The following is a 22835-nucleotide window of genomic DNA, read 5'->3' on the forward strand; positions in this document are numbered from 1 at the left end:
GTGCCGGCATGGAGACTCAGAGTGGCCATTATGTGAAGCTGTGAAGGTGAAGCGTGGATTGTGTTGGAGAGACCAAGATGTAGGAGATGCCAGAGCTGTGGGATATCTGCCAAGGAGAGCTACATACAGGGAGTGGAGCCAGCCCAAGAGAGAGAAATGTGTTACCATCAGCAAAGTTGGAAGTGCAGAGCCATCAAAGTCCTTTGACACTGGACACGGAGTTACAGTATTTGGAGTTTGCCCTCCTGGTTTCCAGTCTTGTTTTAGTCCCGAAGTTCCTCACTACGTCCCTTTTCCTCTGTTCTGGAACTGTAATGTATATTCTGGGCTACTGTATGTTAGAAGTATATAATTTGTCTTTTTATTTTACAGGGGGTTACAATTAAGAGATTGCCTTGAGTTTCTGAAGAGGCTTTGGACCTCTGAGCTGTACTGAGACTGTGAAAGACTATGGGGACTTTTGAAGTGGACCCGATGCATTTTGCATTATGGAATGGCCACAAGCCTGTAAGAGCCAGGGAGCAGAATGTGATGATCTGAATGGGAATGGCTCCATTAAGCTCATATTTGAATGCTTGGTCCCCAGCTGGTGGACTTCTTGGGAAGAATAAGGAGGTGTGGCCTTATGGGAGGAGATGTGTCACTGGGGGTGAACTTTGAGGTTTCCAAAGCCAATGTTATTAACTGTTAGCATGCCCGCCCCTTGTCTTGCTTGTGAGTCAGATGTAAGCTCTTAGTTGCTGCTCCAGTGCCTGCTTGCTTGCCTGATGCCACGTTCTCCAGTACGATGAACATGGAACTGTGAACACCAAATTAAATGCTTTCTTTTATGAGTTGCATTTGTAAATATCTCTTTACAGCAGTAGAAAAGTAACTAAGACACTCATACTTGTACAGAAAGTGCTTATTCATGGAGCCATCTCCCTACCCCAACATCATTAATTCTTCATTAATGGAAAGAAATTTAGCTTCCCACTAAAGTAAGGATCAAAGCAAGGGTGTTCTTTCCTATTGGTTTTTAACACTATACTAGACCTCTTAGCTAGTGCAATATATCAAGAAAATGAATTTAAAGGTAAGCAGATTTGAAACAAATCAAACTCTCTGTCTTCAGATGACATGGTCATCTATAAAGAAAAGTCATAAGGAATAGACAACAGCAAACCTGATGAAACTAATAAGCAACTGTAATGAGGCTGGAGAACACAAATGAATAACCAAAGAACAACTGGTTCCCTACAGACTAGCAATAAACCAAAAGAATTTAAAATTAAAAGCACAGTACCATTTACATTAGTACAAAACACCAACAAAGTACATCCAGGATTTAGATGAGGAAAAGTATAAAATCCTGATGAAAGTTCTCATCAAGAAAGAACATGCAAAAGCCCATGTTGTGATCTCTGACATGAGCAAAGGCAACATGGCATGACATAGCAGTTCAGCAAATAGAAGCACATGCGAAATGGATGAATCGAGACACGAATCTCCTTAAACACTTCAAAGTGGATCACATGCCTCAGTGTGTAATGTGAAACAACACAACGGCTGAAGTATGACATAGGAGAAAACTCAAGTGATCCAGGGTCTGGTGACAAATTTTTAATGCAACACACGCAGGAATGAAAAAGAAAAGGGAAAAATGATTCGCTAGACTGTATTAAAATTACAAACTTCTGCTGTGTTTTCACTCATTTTAAAACCTAGAAAAATTCTTTCAAAGAAATCAAATAGTTGTCATTAGAGGCTAAGAAGGAAAGGAGGAGGCAGAGTTGGTAGTTAGATAGTGGGTTCCATAACACAGTTAAAGGGAAATGATAAATGTTAGGAAGAGGAAATGTGACTGTTAATTACATGAATCTAACTACAAACTTGTATCAAATTATCATACTATATCCAATAAACACACACAAATATCATGTGTCGACTAAATCTTTTTTCAACTCTTCTACAAAACACAGTCAAACTAATGGGAAAACAAGCCAGAAAATGGGAGAAAATATTTTCAAAAAATACATTTTATTTAAAAAAAATACTATTGAGCCTGCTAAATGGCTGAGGAGGTAGAGTTGCTGGCTGTACATCCCTGACATGCACACACACACACACACACACACACACACACACACACACAGAACAACCTGAGCTTGATCCTGGAACCCAGGCAAAGATGGAAGGAGAGAACTTAATCTACAACATTGTTCTCTGCCCTCTACAGGCAAGCACCCATACAACATACATACATACATACACACACACACACACACACACACACACACAGAGTAAGAAAAAGTTTTAAAAGAACAAACCTGTATATAAAATGTGCAAAGAATGCTTAAAATTGAACAGTAAAAGGCTAGGAATATGAGAATGAATGCTTAGACTGTGTGAGGCCCTATATTTAATTCCTAGCATTAAAAAAAATTCTCCACAAAATAAAGATTATAAAATATATATATTTTATATAAAGAGTATAACCTGATTGTGGTGATATATTATGCACCCCAATAAAACTTATCTGAGGATCAGAGGACAGAGCCAGCCACTAGATTGGACATAGAGGCCAGACAGTGGTGGCACACATTCTTAATCCTATCACTCGTGAGACAGAGATCCTCTGGACCTCTGTGAGTTCATGGGAATAGAGCCAGGCATGGTGGCACACACCTTTAATCCCAACACTTGAGATCTCATGCCTTTGCTTGGGAAGCACACAGGCCTTTAACCCCAGGAAGTAAGATGGCAGGGCAGGAAAAGGCATATAAGGTGTGAGGAAACCGGAACTCTCTCATGAGGCTGAGGACTTCATAGAGGTAAGAGCTTGGCTGGCTTCTTCTGTCTCTCTGATCTTTCAGCTTTCACCACAATATCTGGCTCTGGGTTTTCTATTAATAAGACTGTTTAGCAATTTGTGTTATACCTGATTATATATATTATATATAAAAAGTATAACCTGATTAAAAAGTGGACAAAAAACCCTCTGCAGAGACTCCATAAAAGGCATACACACCTATGACAACCATATATATATATATATATATATATATATATATATATATATATACACATATATATATATATAAAATGATGTTCAACATTATAAACCATTAGGAAATTCAAGTTAAAATGCTGAGATGCCATTATACAAATATTAGAATAGCCAAAATATGATCCACTGACAGTACATGATGACAAGAATATAGAACAAAGGGACTGCCACTCATCTGTGGTAGAAATGCAAATAGCAAGTCACTTCTGAATGTGGTCTCATGGCTTCTTTCAAAGTTAAATAAGTTAACATATCCACCCAATAACCAATCGCCTTGGCATTTGCACAAATAAATGGAAAACTTACGTTCACACAGAAATCTGGTAGTAACACTTGGAAGAAACCAAGATGATTTTCAATAGGTAGATGAAATAACTGTGCTATATCCAGACTGTAAAATACAACTCAGCACTATAAAGAAATGATCTATCAAGCCAGAAAAGATAAATGCACATTACTAAATGAAAGAAGCTAACTTCTACTCTGCACTCCCAATCAATTTTGCTGAGTCTAAAACTGCTCTTAAAAAATAATTTAATATTTAAAAAGTATGTACCCAAGGACCCAGAGAAAAGGCTCATCTAGTAACATCTGCAGCAGACACTGTTGGACTGTATTCACTTACTTTGTTTCTGAGGTGAGACATGCCACACTTCACTGAGTAGGTAGCTATTTCCAAAACCAACAGGTGGGGTCCTAGGTATCTAAGCAGTAAGAATTCCTTATCCAATAGGATGGGCTGCCAGCATCCTTAAGAGCTAGTGCATGCTCCTCATAGCACACACTGCACAAACCAGATTTTGTCTGTGTGAAACCGATCTTGGAACTAGTCCACTTGTAGAAATGATGCACAATGACTAAACCAGACTACGCTTGTTAGTCTTCTTTGTAGCCTTTCATAGATAACATTCTTCAAAGCAGGTGTGGAAAATCAACATTTTTCTCAAAAGTTTAGAGTAACAAAGCCAAACATCAACAAAAGTAGTAATTAAATTAATCCATTTAAGTTGAAATTTAATTGAATCCAAAAAGCCTCACTATTTAATTCAACTAGTCAGTTCATTAAAATAAAGAGCTACATTTATCTGCTACATTCTCATTAAATGTCACCAAAATGAACATTGCAGATTGAAATATATGTGTCTTATAGACAGAAATACAAATTAATTCTAGGTACAATCGATACAGATTAAGGTCTCTTGGGTGTTTTTCATGTAAATCAAACTCATATCATAACATTGCTGCATAAGATACAATATTCATTAAATCAGCAGCACTTTCACATGTATTGGCTGCTTACTTTGAAATATAAACCAGCTTTAACACAAAATCACTTAAACATCTAAAATCAATTTGCTAAAACTGGAAAAGCATATATTTAATTTTTTACTTAAAATTTCTTATTCTGGGATTATATTTTCATGAGCATTGCGATTTGGTCTTTTGGGGGTCTGTTTAAATATTTAATTTTTAAATTAGATATAAAATTTGAACATTCAGACATTACTAATGTTGCTTTTTTTCGTACTTGTTTTCCATCCACGAGAAACCCATGGTTTGGTTCAGGTTTTTGTTTTTTGTTTTTGTTTGTTTGTTTGTTTGTTTGTTTTTAAGACAGGGTCTCTCTACATAGCCCTACCTGTCCTAGAACTCACTGTGTAGACTAGGCAATTCAAAGAGAGCCGCCTGCCTCTGCCTCCCAAGTGCTGGAATTAAAGGTGTATGTCACCATGCCCAGCTAGTGTTTCTTTTTAGATTAAGATTACTAGAAACTTCTTTGATTAGATATGGTTCAGTTAGCATTTTTGTTACTTAATAGTGCTTTTCTTTTTGTTGGAGATTTTATTTCATACCATCTTAAATTTATAGAAAGTAATTTTTTTATTTTTTTATTTTTTTGGTTTGGTTTTTCAAGACAAGGTTTCTCTGTGTAACAGCTCTTGCTGTTCTGGAACTCACTCTGTAGACCAGGCTGGCCTCGAACTCACAGAGATCCACCTGCCTCTGCCTCCTGAGTGCTGGGATTAAAGGCACAAATTTTTAACTTTGAAAATATTCTAAGAATTATATACATCACACTAACTATGTATGCTAGGGTCAATTAAACATCTTCCAGTGAGATGCTCTGTGCAGGTAGACCTGACCTGCAAATGTCCATTAAGTACAGTATCTGGGACATTTAAGACCCAGGCTAGGCTGACTGTAGACATTCTGATCTCCTTCCTGTCACTGTTAAACACTCTCCCAGAATTCCTGACCTGTACATCAGATCTACCACATTCCTTTAGTGCTAATGGCTGTTAGCACTAAAACCCAGTACTACCTCATCTCCTTGAACTCTGGTCCTCCCTTTGCTATATGTTAAAGATTCTCCATCTACAGAATGGTCTTTAGGTGTCTCTGAGTAAGCTTCTCCACCTGTCTCCACAGTCCATGGAGCCCACCTCTCCTTCCTGTTCTGTTTGTGAATACTTGTTCCCTTCTCTCCACTGCCACTGATACAGAACATGACAATGTGAATCCCTCTCACTGACAATGCAAAGAAATGGAAAGACATCCCTCTGTACAGGGGAACAGAAGTCAAAAGAGGGTCAGATGGGTTCTTGTTGCTGCTTTTAAAGCTAAGTAGTTTCTCTAGAGCATCAATCTACAAGTGCAGCTCACGTTCTCATATCGTTAGCTGCTGGGATCAGCTATATTAATGGGCACACTCTGGAAAGGCTTCCTCTGAGACCAAACATACCACCTTTTGAAAGAAAGCCCATTAAAACACTGGGGGAAGAACAGCAAGTCCTATAAGCAGACTCTCATGGATTTCTCGTTATACCTGGCGTCCAACGTGGGGCATGAACCCACGACCCTGAGATTAAGAGTCTCAGGCTCGGCCGGGCGGTGGTGGCGCACGCCTTTAATCCCAGCACTTGGGAGGCAGAGCCAGGGGGATCTCTGTGAGTTCGAGGCCAGCCTGGGCTACCAAGTGAGTTCCAGGAAAGGCGCAAAGCTACACAGAGAAACCCTGTCTCGAAAAAACAAAAACAAAAAAAAAAGAGTCTCAGGCTCTACCAACTGAGCTAGCAAGGCCATCCAAGCCCACGAGGGAGAGAAGAGCACACTCTACATGCTTCTCTGGTCATAGAACACTTATCCACTACAGTTACTCATTCATATTTTCATACACTAAGAAATATAAACTGTAAGGAGATAAAACTGTAAACTGCTGAACCGTGCATACCCTGCTCATCACCACACAATTCATTCTCTATGTGACACTTTAAACACTAGACAACTCTTAGGGAAAATAAAGCAGGTAGAGAGTGGGAGAGAGAGAGGCCCAACACGGGTGCCCATTAGTGATGAATTTGTGTCTAATTAATCATGGGGAAATACAAGGCATTCCCATTATAAAAAGGAAGGAGCCTCTTGTCTCGGGGCATCTATTGCTGCGATGAAACACAATGACTAGAAAGGAATGGGTTGTTTGGCTCACACTTCCACAGCACCGTTCATCATTGAAGGAAGTCAGAATGGAAACTCAAAGCAGGATCCTGGAGGCAGGAGCTGATACAGAGGCCATGGAGGAGTGCTGCTTACTGTCTTACTCCTCATAACCTACTCAGCCTGCTTTCTTAAAGAACTCAGGACCACCAACCCAGGGATGGCTCCACCCACAATGGGCTGGGCCCTCCTCCACCAATCACTAATTAAGAAAATGTCTTACAGCCGGAAATATGGAAGGATTTTCTCAATTAAGGTTCCCTCCTTTCAGATAACTCTAGTTTGTGTGTCAAGATGACATAAGACTAGCCAGCACACTTCTTTATCTTTCATGTTTCATGAGGTAACTGGAGGATCATGTTAAACAATCTTCATTTCATACTTGATCAAAAAGCACCTGAAATAAGTCAAAATATAGGTCTGGGGTTAAATGAGGCTGAGACAAGAAGATCAAAAATTTGAGATCATCCTGGGCTACACAGTGAGTTGGAAGGCTGTCAAGGATACATAGCTAATATTCTGTCTTTAAAATAAAAAGAAAATAGATGTATCTAGTTGAAACTTAATATCCAGTTATCTTTAATGGACAAATCTGTAAGATAAAGTAATAAAATAAAGTAATGCCTATAAGAGAACCAATAGAAAAATAAAGAGGAGGGTGGGAATTTGTTTTGCATATACAGGAGCATACCAAAAGGTTCATTTAGTGTAAAACCCTTCCAGACCAAATTGTCTAGATCAGTTGTTTTTGTTTTTATTCATTAAAATAGGTATACTCTTGGGAATGCTTTCGTTGCAGAAGTCTATGCTGGTTTCTGCTGCAATCACAACCTAGTGTCTGGTTACAGTCGTGCTTTGTTAATAGCTCCTGCTCGTCTATTTTCACGAGACTTAAGCCAACAGAAATAAAACCACTGTTTCAGGCTATATGCCCAACAGGTACGAATAATGATTAACTACAACTACCAGCACAAACATTTTGGGCTTTGTTTCCAGAACTGCTTAGAAGAGGATTTTGAAAAACAAGGTAATGCAGGATCCAAGTTGTAGCTGTTTTCTAATTTTCTAAAGATCACCAAAAGCTCTCAAACAAAGCATAAAGCTTGCAAAAATACACAGGGTGCTGTGGGACCTGATACTGCACTATTTGTATATTTAGCCCCTAAATACAGATTATGCATTAAGACAATAAAACACACTGGGCTGGAGAGATAACTCAATAGTAAAGTGCATGCCTTGCAACATGAGGCCCTAAATTCAAGTCTCAGAAACCAACATTAAAAACAAAAAAAAAAAAAACAAAAAAAAAACAGATGCTTGTAATCCCAGTGCTGGGAAGGCATAGCCAAGCAGATCCCTGGGGCTCAGTGGCCAGCCACTAGCATACTTCATATCTGACCACCTGATAAGATCCAGGCCAATGAGAGGCTCTGTCTCAAAGGGAGAAAAAAAATAGATGATGCTTTAGTTTGTCTTCTGGCTTCTACACATACAGGCACATGCATACACATGCACCATGCCCCCACATGCACATGATCGTGCTCTCTCTCCTCTCTCTCTCTCTCTCTCTCTCTCTCTCTCTCTCTCTCTCTCTCTCACACACACACACACACACACACACACACACACACACACCACAGTAACAGCATACTGATGGTGCAAAACTATAACCCCAATGATTGACCCTTAAAGTAAAACTATATTTTTTTAATTTCATCATACAAAGTATGAAAACCTACTACTGTAGAAGCTTCTTAAAATGTATACATGTATGAAAGAAATCTAAATGGAGTCACCCAATAACAGGGAGAGAATGCCCCAGCTGGACATCTCTCACCACCAAATGAAACCTCCAGTGACAGGAATAGGTTACATCTAAACAAGTTGTTGACCAAAAAGGGCCCCATGGGAACCCCCAAACAATTCAGGCTACTGTCGAGGCTATTGGTTGCTCCTCAAAAAATGATAAGGCCCTACTGTCAAAGACAACACTCACATATCTTATTAATTTATTCAACCAGAAGTTGAACTGGTACCTAACTACGGCCTTCACCCCTCCTGACTAATGCTCATGATACTGGAAGATACCTGCACACTACCAGTGGAGAAAAGTAACCACCAACCCAGCTACAAACCTTAAGATCTACAATGTGATCTGCTTGCATGATATGCAATGGTGGCACAATGTTATAGGAGTAACTAACCACTGTGTAATTGGATTTAAGGCCCACTCCACAAGACAGAACCCATGCCTGACACTGTTCAGAAAGCCAAGAACCCTGAGAGTAGATAGGTCACAGGACTAGAGGAAAACAAAATACTATTGTTCTGCTAAAGGAACATTGCAATGACATTACTCCTAACGACATTCTGCTATAGCCATAGATCAGCCTTGCTCAGCCATCATCAGGAAGGCTTCCTCTTGCAGTAGATGGGAACTAACTCAGAGACCCACAACTGGACAATGTGCAGAGAGTGAGAGACTTTGGAACAGTCAGTCCTAAATAGGATATCTTCATCAAATCCTCTGCCTCAAGGATCAGGGAGCTTTGCAGAACAGGAGGCAGAGGTGATGAAGGACACTAAGAAAACTGTCTTTCAGACATAATAGGATTGACACACATGAACTCACATAGCACGCACTGCATCCCCACAGGTTCAAGTCAGACGGGAACCCAGTGCTGAGAGGGGGAAGTGGACATGCGCTCCCATTCCTAACCAAGAAGCTATCTCCAATTGACATGAACTTGTAAAAGAAAAATTAGCTTTCTCCAGTGAAGTTACACAGCGTGTACTAACCATACTTAAGGGTAGGCCCTAAGCCCAGCAGTAGCTGGTCAACACAAAATGAACTCAACAGTTGTGTTTTATAGACTTTTTGCCTCATATTACTTTGTTCAGTCTTTTCTTTCTTTTTTTGTTTTTTACTTGTCTTTTGCTTGTATATTATGGTTTCCAGTTTTATGTCTTTATAGGTTTTGTTTTTGTCTCTGTGTATCTGTCTGTCTGTTTCTGTGTGTTTCGTGTGCTTTTCCTTTGTTATTTATTTTCTGGTTTTCTTCATTTTGTTTGCCTGTTGGTTTTCTAAAGACAGAGAAAGGATGTGCATTTGGGTGTGTGAGAAGGTGGGGGGACATTAGAGGAAGAGAAACCATGATCAGAATATATTGTGTGAAAAAATTAATTTTCAATAAAAAAATTAAACAACATTTTTGCAAAGTTAGTCTTTACATTGTGTTTTATTATCCCAACTAATTTTTGTAGTCAGTTTATTTTTAACACACTTTCTTCACAAATATTAAAGACACTAGAAAATGTAAGCAGTCATTAAAAATAATCAGACAATCACCAATAAGTATGAACAACAAAGAAAATCATCTTAATCTATTAATAAAGCACCAACATGAAATTATATTATAGTTAAATAGGTAAGACTGTGGCACAGTAAACTTAATCTTCAAGTAAGCAACAAAATTGGTGGCCTGATACAATCTGCAATATACAACAAGCATTTAATAAGAAGTTTTTAGCATGGATATTTCACCTATTTCTAAATTTCTTAATTTATACCAGTTTTAAAAACAATGGTCTAACTCAGCTAAAAAGTTTTAAAAAAATCGAATACCAAAATTACCCCATGTTTAACAGTGCTCTCATCAACAGGAAGAACTCTACGGTGACAATGAACGTGAACAAGAACTTCAGTTCTTTCTGCTGCTGTGAGAAAACTGTGACCAAACCGACCTGGGTGCAGTTACTTGACCTACAGATTACAGTCCTCCATTGAAGGACATCAGGGCAGGAACTCAAGCAGGCACGCTCTACACACCTGCTCAGCTCCCTTTCTTGTTCAATCCAGGACCACCACCCAGGAGCTGTACCACTCACCATGGACTGGGACCTCCCATATCAATCACTAATAAAGAAAATGTCCCAGAGACAGTGCCACAGCCAAGCAGAGGGAGGCAAGTCCTCAGGTGAGGGTCCTTTTCCAAGGTGATTCTAGTTTGTACCAGACTGACAGAAACTAGCCGGCAACAGCAAGAGGCATTCACTCCAACTATGCATGCAATTGCTGAATTCCACAGCACAGCTTGTGTAAAAGGGAGAGCTAATTCTTCAAAACGGAGTCCAACAAACATTTACAATCTTCCTCTGCCAGGAAGAGTTTAAACAGAAAAAAAGGAGCACAGGTACACACACCATATAAAAGTCTACCACTGAGCACAGGAGTTACGTTTTACTACATTTCAGTGCCGTGGATACCAGTGCCCACTGGTTTAGACATAACTAATGTAACAGTTGACCTTGACTACAAGGACTGCACTATGACTACATGAAGTATTAATCTGAGAGAAAAAAATTGAGGTCAAAACAGGAAAATTAGTGCCAACAGTCCAAATAAACAATTACTAAGTATAATGCAAGATGGAGTGATTGTTATTGGAAAAATAAAGTAACTTTGGATAGCCATTCTTCAATTCTCACATGAAAAATAAATGAATAAAAAATGTTTAAAAATCTAAAACATTGCCAGGACCCCCCAGATCAGCTGCTGCTACCTACTTACTACTTTTGCGTAGAGAGTGATGTTTCGTCCAGCGCCACACCCTTTATGCGCTCAGCAATCTTTGCCTCTGTGATGAAGTGACTCACAGGACTGAAAGGCAGTGGAGGCCAGTGTAAAGGACAGGTTATTTCTTTAGTCTGAGTAAGGATCCCTCCCTGTTGAACTGGGTTCAACTTCTTAAACAAAACACACACACAAACGGGAAGGTAAAAGACTATTAAGCCAGTGACTACTAGTGTGAGTTTAAGAGGTAGAATGTGTCCATGAGTAAAATGGACCAGTACAACTTTTTAAAGATGAGAAGTAAGCAGGGTTTCTCTCTCATCACCTTTAAGATCTTCAATCCTTATCCTAACTGAAAGTTTTAAGGGAAAACTGACTGGGGCTGGAAAGATGGCTGGCAGTTAAGAACACTGACTGCTCTTGCAATGGGCTGGACTCTAGCTCCCAGCACCCACATGGGAACTCCCAAGTGCAGCACCAGCAGATGCTATCTATGCTCCCACTGGCTGCTGAGGGCTCCTGCTTCCACATGACGCACATCTGTGCATCCAAGCACACACGCATACACATTAATAAATAAATATCATAAACATGTTTAAACTAGAGCAACTGCTTATGAAATTCAGTGTAGAGGTGCCTCAAAAAGTCAGAAATAGATCTATCAGAAGATCCAGTTACACCACTCTGAGGCATATAGCCAAAGACTCAGTATCTTACTACAGAGGAATCTGCTCTCCCATGTCACTGCCGCTGTCTTCAAAATACCAGGAGGTGGAAACAGCCTATGTGCCCATCTATGAAAATATACCATCCATGTGGTATATTTATACACTGGAATAGTGTTCAGTTGTTACAAATAAAACAATAAAGCTAAGATAGTTGTAGGCAAATGTTCAGAACTGGAAACAGTCTTCCTAGACCCACAGAAACATCATGTTTTCTATCATATTTGGATATGTGTTTCACTGAGGTTATGTAACTAGTAGAGGGCCAACAGGGGGAAGGAAATCTTTCAAGGAAGGGGAAATAGAATATTATAAAGGGGAGAAGGAGAATGGAACAGGAAGGGTTAAATAAGAGCAGGATAGAGGATGCCTACATGAAGGGTTAACTAACAATGAAGGCCTTCGGAAAAGCCATATTCCAGGGCAGACCCAGAAGCAGTCACCAACACAATTGGACTCAATAGTGTTCAGAGAGAGAGAGAGAGAGTAAGGAGGGGGAGGGAGAGGGAAGTGGGAAGAGAGACAGAAGAATGTACATGAAGAGAGGTGGGGAGGAGCTGGAAGAGTTGGGGGAGGGGGATGAGGATGATCAAAATTCTCAAATTCAATCAAAATTGAAATTCTCAAAGAATTAATAAAAACATTTAAAATGCTTTTTAAACTGGCCAAAGGTCTTTAAATTTACAAAAACAATTACAGATGAAAGAATTCCATAGAAAGAATTGTAACAAATTATATATTATACATATACTTACAAATTGAGATCACATGGAGACCATCTCTCATCTGTGAGATTGAAGTGCCTACCAACTGCCCTTTGGAGCTGTGAGAATTATAGATCATAACCCCTGGCACGTTAGTGTTAAATGAGTAACTATATTATGGTAGACATTCTGGACATATTAATAAGTAGATAAGCTTGAGCACATTATCAAAGTAGTTCAACCAAAACAGAAGAAGTCAGAAATGTAATCCCTCAAATTGTGAAAGCCTTCAGATTTCTAATGTAGAACAGATGAGAAGCAGCATGGTGGTAAACACAATGGGCCTGATTAGCTCCGATCCAGTCTGACCTTCCGTTGTTGCCTTACAATGACATGGGCAATATATTGCATGCATAATGAAAGAAAGAAAGTTCAGCCCTACACACTGGCCTGATACAGGCCCTGGGATGTCTAAGGCCAGGGTTTCAGAGTTCATGTACAATATGGCTTCCCCACCCACCATCAACCTGCCCAACCCAGTACATGACACTAGACAAAAAAGCCAAAGAAATACATTCAGAGAGAATATTTCCCAGAAAAAAAAAAAATCTAGTAAGAAATTTCTACGTAAAAACCAGTAACACAAAAGTCTAATCTAATTGTAAGCTCTTTGCACTTTGTGTCTCAAATTAAGTTAAACCTTCGGGCTAGACTATTTCCTAAGGCCTTTTACCTTAGTAATATCAAAACAAGACCATCAGCTGGGCATCATGGCATATGCCTGTGATCCCAGCACTAAGGAGGCTGTAATAGGAAAGGTCTTGAGTTCAAGGCCAGCCTGGGCTAAATAGCCAGTGTGAAGCTAGTCTCATTCCATCACCCTAGTTGACCTCAGAAACATTTTGGGAAATCAATTTACATAGCAATTAATGAAAATTTTGGAAAAAATACATTATTCACATGAGACTAAATTTTGAATTTGAATAATTAGAAACAAAGTTATATGAAACTAATAGGCATACTAAAAGGTATCAATACCATTACTTTTTAATACTAAGCAGGTTTGACATTATTTAGAGGAGGGACAAAGCTATCGACACATTCCTCCTCCTACTCAATCCATTTACACATGAGCTTAGACGCAGGACAAGAGAAACTCAACAAGGAAGCTATCAAACAGGCCTCTAAAGAGCAAAGTGTGTAGAGAGATGCGGGAGGCTACTGTTTGGAAAGTAAGCCTGTCGGTTTCCCCTTTCATCCACACATCTGAGAATGAATCCTCTGCCAGTATTCCACCCCAAATCCAGTGTTCCTGTGTCAGACAACTCTAATGCCAACTCAAACTGGGTCATCACAGCTCTCGGTCATTTTATTATTCGGGGATAAAAACCAGAATTTATTTTTGCAAATTTCCCACTATGTCCCATTGAAAAGCGACATAATATCTTCACAGCCTTTGGCCAGCTAAGATCTGTGACCTATTCCAAGTTGCCATGAAAGTCTTATATTGAACTACTGGGCAGTAAGAGAACTTTGAATTCTCACACTGGCTGAACAAACCTTAATGCACCTAAGCTCCAGTAACCGGGAGTAAGAGCAGACACTTCCCACACTCCCCACTGTTTACCACAGAAGAAAGCTGGTCATTTTAATGAGGGGTCCTTTTCCCTTTCCTTTCTCTTCATTCCTTTTTTGTAAGTATCTTATTCAGTATTCTTTATGTGAGGGCAACTTTGTTAAAGTGGTTCAATATTTAATTAAGGATTAAATGGTAAAGCAACTTGCCTACTAAATTATAATACTGTCAGTGTTGACATATCTTCTAATTAATTAAATAACTTAACAGAAATATAAAATTAGATTTCAAGTGAGCTTCTGGAAGACACAGGTTATTCTGAAGGTGCTAAGTGGTGAACAAACCACATGGCATCATGGCCGAACATGGATACAGCAGCAGCAACCAAGAGACGCCACAAGCACCCTGAGCCATAATCTTACTGGCCATTAACAGACAGGAAACTTTGCAGTTGTCTGGGGGCTCTAGGGGACCAATAATGCCATCAGCGAAGGGCCAAGAGGAAATACCATAGTCTCTTCTAGAGACAAAAGTCAAAACATGTTTTAAATGCAACTGTTCAAATTCCATTTCTCTTTCAGTTAGTGGTTAACCCTCAAGTCATTGAGTTTGGTTTTCTACTACAGATAACACTGGACTTGTGTTCCTTGTGATTTATCTTAAAAGAGAAAAGCCAAACAGAAGCCAAGTTTTCTACTTAACTTTAAATGTTTTCTTTGTAATTTAAGATGCAGAATTTGATGCCAAGTAACGTGTGTCCTCATGACATTTTCTTGTATAATAAATACAGCAAACAAAACTGAACAATTTAATGTCTAAAGCGAACAAATGCTGAGTATCTAAACTAAGCTTCCCAGCTGCTTTAGTTCTTTGGGCACGAAAACAAAGAAGTAGAGGCTGGAGAAACTGGGCAGAAACAGCAAGAGGATGCACAAGCCAGGCAGAAAGCCAGGCCAAGACACAGGGCAGACAGAAGAGCACAGTTGTCCACTAAAGCACTGGACTAGTGACGTCCAAGTAACCAAGCAGGCAACTTGGCATGAACATATATTCACTGCCCTCCACAGTGGCTTAAGAAAGCAGCTTCAAAAGTTTCTCTTCTTGCTGTATCGCCAACACGAGTCCTACCACTTGATCAAATGGAAACTCACTAAGTTCCACGCTTTTACAGACTAAAGCAGGTACATGCGCGCGCACACACAGAGTTTCATACAGCATTTCTTATTCACACCTGAAAATGCTAGACTAAGTGTAAATCAGTTTCTTTTCTCAGAATCTTTAATGAGCTATGTATTAGGGGGTTTTGATATAAACATAATATGCCACATTTCCAAATGTATTTGGCTATATATAAGTCTGTGTGTGTGTGTGTGTGTGTGTGTGTGTGTGTGTATTTTGTAGCATATATCTCGGAAAACTCTTAAACTATTCAAAATAGATTTTATATATATATAATATATATATATATATATCTGCCTATGTGTGTACATACACATACACAAAAATTAAAATATTAATTAATTAGTTCACCCAGCTATTTACCTAACCATTATACTAGCTAGCCATCAGTACATATGTGTATGTGTATGTGCACACAAGAAAGAGAGAGAGAGATGAACATGTATGTATATATACAGTCTTGTGTCTGGGAAATATATTTAATGCTTTATCATTCAGCAATTTATTTATATATATTAGTATATTTTAGAATATTTTATTCTAAAAGTTTCTAGAAATAACTGACATAAAATAACTGATTTTTTCAAGTGTGAAAAATCTGAAGTGTACTGATAATAAACATATACTTTCAGATTTAAAGACCATAAACCTAACGAGACATCAGTTAATTAATTATGCAAAAGCTATGATTTTAAACCTCTACCCCACACACATTTGTCTATGTCTATTTGAAAGCTGCCCTTGTTCATCCCTGACTCTTCTATGCAAACTCAGAAAGAAATCTAAGGTAACTTGACTATAAACGTAGAAGTGGTGGGACATTTTTACGTGAACAAGTCAAGAGCTGACACCTTTATGACTATATGCTGCGATTCAGGAACAGCCTCACTTCTTATAAGCAAACAGTCCTTTCCCTACCTACACACCACTAGCACAGACTCTCAGAATTTGTTCAACCTCTAACCTGAGCACTCTTCCAAACGATTTAACCTTACAGATACTTATTTCCATATCATTCATAGAATGCATGGTCACATCTGACATTACTTTATAACTAACTATTCACATATACTAGCTCTCCATCCTTCTAAATATCTCTAAGAATGAAGAATTTGGTTCCCTTTTTCAATCCTTACTATCTAGAAATGGATATTACTCCACAGAATGCATAGGTTCCACTGCTGAACGGAAGTCTACCCCCACCAACATGGTGAACATAAGTTCACAAAGCAGGGAAAGTTGGAGTTATTTGTTCAAAGTCACTCAATGAGCTCGGACCTGGATAAGTACAAGATTCCTAGGGTTTGACGCCATCTGTGTTACTTATCTTGTGTTAAAAGGAAAGCATTATACCAAAATGCCTGTGTTCTATTTTGTACTTAAATAAGTACAAAAAGCCAAACTAAGTATAGCCAATAATTCTGCAAGATCTCAAAATTACAATCATCTTTAAGGTCAGTCATTTTCCTGCCCTGGCATTTAATATAAATATAAATTATAGTGACTTAACTGCTACTGGCCCAGAGCAGACTTTACATCATGTACGTTGCACTCCCTTTATGGCAGCTGGGAGGGTACTGGTTTCTGGGGTTTATCTGAGTACCAGCAGTGAGCTCCCTGCACTCCCCTCTGGGTCTCACTCCCCCATGTGTTTAACAAAACGTCTGCTCTGTGGTCTGATGAGCAGGCTTTCCTGCAGACTCCACCATCCTCTGATGATGTCCTCCAGGGAAGCAGCCATGCACAGTGCTCAGGAGAACTGCTGGAGTATGAGGTGACACACGAGAGAAGAGCTAAGTTCAGTTCAGTTCATATTATGTTATATTATTATATTGTATATTATATATATTACACAAGATCATAAATCGGAATATTTCTGCAAGTAATCATTGGATAACTCTTTGATCCTAACATCTGTAACATAAATGTTTGTTTAAAAAAAAAAAACAGAAAGAAAGGAGGGAGGGGTGTGAGAAGGAGGGGAGGGGAGGGGAGGAGAAGGGAGGGGAGGGGAGGGGGAAAATTCCTTACACTATAATGAAACCAGTTTTCGCTGAAAGTTAACAGAGTAATAAGGATCAAGAGAGGCGCATCAACTAAGTTCTTGAAAAGAAAAGCTCCATCTTCAGCGAGTCTCTCCCTGTTCTTGAAGATGAATGTTACTGGTTACATTGCATTCTCCCCAAAATAAAAGACACATAGCCGGGCAGTGGTGGCACATGGCCTTTAATCCCAGCACTCTGGAGGCAGAGGCAGGTGGATCTCTGTGAGTTCAAGGCCAACCTAGGCTACAGAGTGAGTTCCAGGAAAGATGCAAAGCTACACTAAGAAACTCTGTCTCACACCACCACCACCACCCCCCAAAAAAATTAAAAGGCACATGATACATTAGAGTCCAAGGACCTAGCATCTCAGAAATTTTAATTCAGAATTCTGTTTAGATTAGGATTTCATTTGGAATAGGATGGATAAAACTGGGTCATACTAGAATCCCATTGGTGCCAGTCTTAGTTAGGGTTACTGTTGCTGTGACGAAACACCATGACCAAAGCAATTTGGGGAGGAAAGGATTATTTTACTTACAGTTCCATATAAAAGTTCTTCATCAAAAGCGGTAAAGACAGGAACTCAAGCAGGGCAGGAACCTGGAGGCAGGAACTGATGCAGAGGCCATGGAGGAGTGCTGCTTACTGGCTTGCTCCTCATGGCTTCCTCAACCTGATTTCTTATAGAACCCAGGACCACCAGCCCAGGGATGGCACCACCCGCAATGGGCTGGGCCCTCCTTGATCAATCACTAAGAAAATACAGGCTTGCCTACAACCCTGTCTTATGGAAGCATTTTGTCAATTGAGGCTCCCTCCTCTCACATGACTCTAGCTTGTTTCAAACTGACATAAAACTACCCAGTTCAGCACACAATAAAGTGTAACCGGTACTGTTTGAAAAGGAGAAAAACTGAACACAGACATTTAAAAGGGAAGATGATGAAGAGTCACGAGGAGCAGATGGTCATGCACCAGGTACAGTGAGAGGCCAGGAAAACTCCTCCCTCACAGCCCTCAGAGGAACCACACGGACTACATCTGCACTCCACACTTAGAGCTTCCAGGACTCTGAGACAACAGAGTATCCATTATTTAATCTAGCTCTTTTGTGGACCTTTGTTACAGCCATCATAACAAGCTAATACAACAATTCAATTACAGACCACTGCAAAAGTGTGTATGCCTGGTGCCCAGGGAAGTCAGAAGAGGGCATTGAATCCTCTGGAAATGTAGTTATGGATGACTGTGAGCACCATGTAAGTGTTGGGAGCTGAACTTGGGTCCTCTGCAAGAGCAACAAATTCTCTTAACCACGGAGCTACCTCTCTAACCTCATCTGTTGTTTTATTTTTTTAATAATTTATTTATTTGTATTTTATGTATCTCGGTGTTTTGCCTGCATGTGTGTCTGTGTCAAAGTGTCAGATCCCCAGGAACAGGAGTTACAGACAGTTGTGAGCTGCCATGTGGGTGCTGGGAATTGAACAGGGATCTTCTGGAAGAGCAGCCAAAGAATGCTCTTAACCGATGAGCCATCTCTACAGCCCATTTTGGTTTTGGTTTTGGTTTTTGTTGTTGTTGTTGTTGTTGTTGCTGGTTTTTCGAGACAGGATTTCTCTGTGTAGTTTTGGTGCCTGTCCTGGATCTTGCTCTGTAGACCAGGCTGACCTAGAACTTACAGAGATCCGCCTGGCTCTGCCTCCTGACTGCTGGGATTAAAGGCGTGCGTTACCACTGCCCAGCTTGTTTTTGTTTTTTTTAACTTGTATTTTATTACCTCTTGGTACCAAGGGGGAGAATTACAGTCAAAGCTTCAAAGTTATTTTTTTTCTTATTACAAAACAAAATCAAGAAAGTAAATGCTTCAATTCTTTCTGAAAATCTTTTCTCAACGTATTGTGTTGTTTGTATTCATAAGCAAATGACACATCTCAATAAAAGCTGTCTGATGGCTGAAGAGTCTCTAAGGTCCTTAGGAATCAGCTGAGTGTCACTTTTATGCAAGCATGGCACTGTACCTAAATACAGAAGAAACAGAGTGATGGGTTGACATTTTATTCCCCATTATATGATGAGAAAGGGAACGAGGCTAAAAGTCAATTTAAAAACTAGAGCAGAGAAATAATTGATTATTTCTTATAGTTATATAATATGTGTACTCATAAAAAGGTGTGTGCATGAGTCTGGTGGGGTGGGGACTGATCCATTCTAACTCAAACTAAAGATTAACTGTTAACAGCTTGCTTTAAGAGTACCAAAGCATGAAATGGTGACATGATTCCAGTAGTCTTTATCATCTTTGTTTACTTATTTTGCAAGAACTTGAGAGCTATATTTGCAAAGGCTAAAACACAAAGCAGATAATTTCTCACAACTGGGTTGACACTGTTAGAATCTGGGAGTTTCAAAGAGGGAAGACATAATGACCAACATTTTCTGGAGTTACAATTTTAATGAGAAAAAGTAAAAACAAAGAGATTAAAACAGAAGGCATATATAACCAGCTATAGATAGACAACCCAATCTCTCCATTCTCACATTTCTGTTCCTTATCTCTTCTCTCTTCCTACTTTATCTTCTACAACGTACATAAGCGTTTGAGATATATAGTTCTCTCCACTTTATCAAGCAATAAATACAATTCTTAGTAATATATGAATAATAATCTAATCAAAATTCATAGTATATAAACAATACCTTGGAGAAAACAGAAACATGCCAAAGTGTGAGCAATAAGAAAGTAGAGAAACCTAGAGAACTACATACCCACAGCTAATGGGATCTCTGAAAGTGTAAGTGATCACAGGCAGGGGGAAAAAAATGAGACTTCTAAATAATCTATATTCTCTAAAAATTTAACACACTTTCCATATTTTTGAATTTAAAGCATATCCACTTTGGAATTATAGTTTCTTCCAAAATTTAATTTTAAAAAATAATTTTAAAAAATCCAGTGGAAGGAAATTTATAAAGGCCATCAATCACAGCCAGATGTGTAACACTTAAGAGAATTATTCTTTCACAAGCAATTTAGGAGTCGCTTTGTCTGGGATGTAGTCCCTTCAATTCAATATTTTAATTTAAAAAATTAAAGATTCATCAGCAGAAGGAAAATGAGCAGTCGCAAATTCTTACTAAAACTTTCAGGTTATGCTTTTAATTTTGCACTGACAATTCTAATTCCAAGTAGAGATGATTCTTACAGTGTCTTCAATTCAGAAAACTCACTGCTCATTAAATTAAGAGAAAAAACTCAAGAGGGTGAGCTCTATTAAAAGAATTCCAACTGAGAACACTGTTGATAAAGCTCCACTTGGTCCAATGGCCATGAATGGAAAGGTCATGTGGTAGATTAGAAACCACTGCCAATTATAACAGGATGGAAAGGATGAAATGAAGTCATGGGATAGCCTGGGAGGGACGTGGGGCTTCTCCACAAAGGCAGCACGTCCTAACGCCCAACGCTAATTTGAACATGCCTGTGAAGCTTCTATCGGTCTCATCTTCCAGATGAAGCCAATCCGGGAACTCATGATAAAGACCAACACTTCCATCATTCCTCTTGACTAAGAGTGGACAGAGGATGATGAATGTTTTAAACAACACAATAACGACTTAAATAGTGAGGAAATTCAGTCTCCTTTTTCTATGGAATTACAGTGTCAACACTTCTACATCATCTTTGAGAAGCCAAAGTTCTATGAAGAGCTAATAAGGCTGTAACTAGAAGACACGAACTATACAACACTTTTAGTCTTGATTGGGGGGCACAGACTTAAAACAGGACACTAGAGCAGACCTCCACAGAAACAAAGCGCCAGCCCTTGTAAGATGAATTCAAGCACAGGGCATCCTCAACAGCACTCTTCTGAGAGTGAGCTGGAATCTGCAAATGAAAGGGCTGTGCCTCAACACAGGAAACATTATTTTAAGGGCTTGAAGAAAATTGCATTCATCATTCAATAAGAATTTTTAAAAAGAAATGTTTTTTAAAATCTGATTACTAGATTTATTAAAAATAAGCATGCAATTACCTTAATAGCACAATATTTTTTATTTATTGAACAAGGCAAGTAAATGCATAGATTCAAAATGTATCACTATATGTATACTAATGAGTATAACTATATTCAATCTGTTCAAATTTAATAACAATAAAAATGACAAATCTGATTCTTTTTAGGCATAAACTAAAGTATTTAAAAGGATACAGAGTGAAGTGAGGTATATTCTATAGTGCTGATTATTTATTTATGTCTTAATGCAGAATGTGAACTAATAAGGTACCTGTCTTTAAGAGTTCCTTCCTCAGAGGGGCTTGGACCTGCCTCATCTGAATATATCAGGCTCTGCTGACTCCCCAGGGGAGACCTTGCCTTGGAGGAGGTGGGAATGGGGGGGTGGGTTGCGGGGGAGACTGGGAGGTGGGAGGAGGGAGGACAGGGGAATCCATAGTTGATATGTAAAATGAATGGAAAAATCTCTTAACAAAAAAAAAAGGGTTTCTTCCTCAAAACCAAATCAAAGGGATGTTATGTTTTCAAAGACTAAACAGCTCATTATTGAGTAAGTTCTGAATTAAATACCTATTACAAATATACCAAAAATGAATAATTCCCCTTCAGGATAACTAGTATTTGACTGTATCTGAAAAAGCGACATTTTTCTTGAGCTCACCACTTCACCAGTGCTACCACATGCTCAATGGAGCATATCCCAGGAAAACAGGAGGAAGGCTTTGGACACCCCGAGTCAGTGGCAGCTCAGCTCCAGAGGATCCCAGAAATGTATCCACTGATAAGCAGACAAGAAAGCAAGCCTTTTAGGATAGGCCGGGATAGTCTGAGGCAACAACTTCTCCTTACTATAAATCAACAACAGGAAAATTACATTTTTAACTTTGTAGATTATAGATAAATAATATCTAAAGAAATAAGTGATAATAGACAAATAAGGCTGATCAGTCTAGGCCCCAGGAGAAAATGAAAACTTTCCTTCACCAACAAAAGAAAGCATCCCAGCAGCACAGGGACACAGGGTGCGCACGGCTCAGTGACACTGTGAGCTGCAGCCAGACTATGATGGTTTACTCTTGCACGTCCCACTCCCTGCTGGGCTGAGTTGGCTAGGGTGGAGTATTTCTAGACCCTGGTTCCCTCCTCTGTAAAGGAGAATAAGAGGGTTCCATTCTACAAGCTGGCCTGAACACGAAAGAGGAAAACTAGTGTCGGGCGCTTACTGCAGAACGCTAAGCAGGCCACGCCCTTTGTGTGGTGTCTGTCCTCAGCAGCCCTCCTCTCTCTCCTGCCTCCTCAAGCTCCAGACGGTTTCTGGAGTGTTATCTACTATCATTAAATGCCAACTCCTCCGGTATATCAAAAGTGAAGGGGAAAATGAGTAGTAAGACACTTAAGCTAACGCAGAGTTTATGGATAGATAAGATACTCACAAGAGCTAACCGAAGAGCTGTCAATTAGCAATATGGC

General features: G+C 39.3%; 1 protein-coding gene across 3 annotated transcripts in view; it reads right to left on the reverse strand.

The window, feature by feature from the left end:
• The window catches only part of Ssbp2 (single stranded DNA binding protein 2), a 263562-nt gene that overhangs the window by 201681 nt on the left and 39046 nt on the right, over positions 1-22835 (reverse strand). Inside the window, exon 2 of one of the 3 annotated variants that reach the window (XM_059276412.1) lies at positions 22027-22143. The exons of the other annotated variants lie outside the window; for them this stretch is intronic. The gene's annotated coding sequence lies outside the window, so the exon portion shown is untranslated. The remainder of the gene's footprint in view (positions 1-22026; positions 22144-22835) is intronic. 3 annotated transcript variants of the gene reach the window in all.

The sequence above is a fragment of the Peromyscus eremicus genome, chromosome 11 (assembly GCF_949786415.1).
Source record: "Peromyscus eremicus chromosome 11, PerEre_H2_v1, whole genome shotgun sequence".
Classification (NCBI taxonomy): domain Eukaryota; kingdom Metazoa; phylum Chordata; class Mammalia; order Rodentia; family Cricetidae; genus Peromyscus; species Peromyscus eremicus.